At 41.1% G+C, this 2,862-nt stretch overlaps 1 pseudogene; it reads left to right on the forward strand.

Annotated features, from left to right (window-relative positions):
• Positions 1–2,038: 2,038 nt before the first annotated feature.
• LOC103206837 lies at positions 2,039–2,758 on the forward strand (annotated as a pseudogene).
• Positions 2,759–2,862: the final 104 nt, after the last annotated feature.

Below are 2,862 nucleotides of genomic sequence, written 5' to 3' on the forward strand. Positions count from 1 at the left end.
GTGTTTCTCTGCTATTCATAAGGTTTTCCCTGGCCAATTCTTTGAGAAGTGGATGGCCTCTTCCTTCTTCCTAGTCTGTCTCAGTCTGTAAGCCACGCTGAAACCTGTGCACCATGTGTACCCTGCTGGGTTTGAAACACCTCTGGCACACTCTCAAGACTCACAGCAACACGTCACCACAGTAGGACAAATCGACAAACAGGTTTGTCTCCCTTAGCTGTTCCAAACCTCTCCAACCTCCCCTTACCTGGATCCCTACTGCTGCTTCCTGGCTCTGTCCCAGGCCCCCTGGCCTTTTCTGTCCTTTCCCCTGCTTTCCTGCTTTTTATAACAACGGGCTCATACAATATTTGTTATTTTGTGATCGACTTATTTCATTCAGCATAATGTCTTCCAGATTCATTCATGTTGAGAATATTTTGCAGATTCATTGTTATTCTTCAATGTTGTATAGTATTCCATTGCATGTATGTACCATAGTTTGTTTATCCATTCATCTGTTGATAGCCACTTAGGTATTTCCATCTTTTTGCTACTGTGAATAACGTTGCAGTGAACACGAGTGTGCAAATAGCTGTTCATGTCATGGCTCTTATTTCTCTAAATATACAATTGTCCCTTGGAATCTACAGGGGACTTGTTCCAGGACACCCCCTACAGATACCAAAATCTGTGTATGTTGAAGTTCCTTATAAAAAATGGCACAGTATTTGCATATAGACTACATACATCCTCCTGTATACTTTAATTCATTTCTAAATTACTTATAATACCTAATAAAATGTAAATACTATATAAATAACACTTTACACTCCCTTTTTAGCCTTTGAGAGATGTTTTGACTACTTACTTGCTTTTTTATTTTTTTCCTGAATATATCTGATCTGTGGTTGGTTGAATCTGTGGATACAGAACCCATGGATATGGAGGGCTGACTGTATACCTAATAGTGGGATTGCAAGATCTTATGGTATCTCTATTTCTAACTTTTTAAGGAAGCACCATACTATTTTCCACAGTGGTTGTACCATTTTACAATCACACTGTAAGTGTAGGAGAATTCAAATTTCCCCAAACCCTCGCCAACATTTGTTGTTTCTGATTTTCACTCATTACTATCACTGCCAGAGGAGTTCTGGTAGTGTAGTGCCTAAGGCACTTGATTGCTAACCAGAAAGTTGGTGGTTCAAACCCACCAGCCACTCCTCGGAAGGAAGGTTGGAAAATCTACTTCTGTAGTGATACTGCCTCAGAAACCCAAGGAAGGGTCCCTATGAGTCAGGGCCGACTCGACAGCACATAACAACAACAACAACAAATGGCTAATGATTGTGAGCATCTCTTCATGTATTTGTTGGCCAGTTGAATGTCTTCTTTGGTGAAGGGTATATTCATATCCTTTGCCCATTTTTAAAATTGGATTATTTGTCTTTTTGTTATTGAGGTGCTGAAGTGTTCTATAAATTCTAGAGAAAAGCCCGTTGTCGGCTGTGTCACTGCCAAATATTTTTTCACAGTCTGTAGTTTCTCTTTTTACTCTTTTGAAGAAGTCTTTTAATGTATATAAGTATTTAATATTTAGGAAATCCCAGTTGTCTAGTTTTTCTTCTGCTGTTTGTGAATTTTAGTTATGTGTAATAGATTATTTATGCCACAAATTCGGGCCCCTAACTTTGCTCCTGTTTTTCCTTCCATGATCGTTATAGTTTTAGATTTTACATTCAGGTCTTTGATCGCAAGCTGTTATTAAAGAAGGAATGTTTTGGGGTGGTATCTGCAAATTCTCCTGGAGTCCTGAACTGGTTTTCTTGGATTTTTTTTTTTTTTTTGCCTGGATTTGTGCTCCATTCATAGCATCCCCAGAGAGCAGATGCTGGAATTAGGGGCTTCGGCCTGGGTCTGAGACGGCCTGGGCGTGCACTTGCCTTCCTCTCCCAGTCTCTCACCTCCCTCTCCCGGTTTCTCGTCTTCTGTTGGCGAAATTCTGGGTTTGTGCAGCTGTCGCCAGCTTCTTTCTGGCACTTCTCATTTTTCATTCATGTTTTTGTGGCTCTGCGTTGATTCCCTCAATGGATTTGATTTATGTAGCACAAGGTCTTATGGTCATACACTTAAAAAATACAATTCATCTGGTGATCTTGTTCAAGTCTTGGGTACCCCAGACAAAAAAGGCACTGACCCGAAGCCCCTGCAGTTTGCTAACCCTGCAGAATTACATGTTGAGGACACAGGACATATTTACATTGTGGTTAGGGATGGAGGATTCAGTAACAGATTGTTCAAACTCTCCCAAGATTTCATGATGCTTTGTCTGCATGGAGAAAATGGGACAGGGCCTACTCAGTTCATCATAGAGTGTTACAGTTGATTCAGCTGGTTGGGTTTGGGTTGCTGATCGAGGAAGTAAAAGACTCCAAGTGTTTGATAAAGACACTGGGAATGATTAGGTGCATAGAATAATTGCTTCACAGAAGAGGGACCATCTTCAGGTAGGTTTACTCCAGACAGGGAAGTACTTGCTTGTAGCCCAGGTGATCCCCGCCCACTCTCACTTCTGGCAGCACCCCCAGCAGGCAGCATCCGCGGCTGTTCTGTGGTCAGCATAATCCATCCTGGAATCTAGTTTTACCTCATCTCTTAGATGGGTAGGAAGACTGGAGCAATCTACATAGCAGAAATAGGAACAAAGCAAGTACAAAAATAGGTCCCTTTGAAGAGTTATTTCCCTTCACACAGTTTAGAATTTTTCTTTACCTAGAAATTTTTCCAAGTGAAAGTTCGATTTCTCGAAAGAAGAAAACCAAAATTAATGGAAACAATCAGTCCTAGCGACTGGTACACCATCCGATCTGCAACCTATAC

The sequence above is a fragment of the Orycteropus afer genome, unplaced genomic scaffold, assembly GCF_000298275.1.
Source record: "Orycteropus afer afer isolate SDZICR_OR568_19922 unplaced genomic scaffold, OryAfe1.0 scaffold00330, whole genome shotgun sequence".
Lineage (NCBI taxonomy): Eukaryota > Metazoa > Chordata > Mammalia > Tubulidentata > Orycteropodidae > Orycteropus > Orycteropus afer.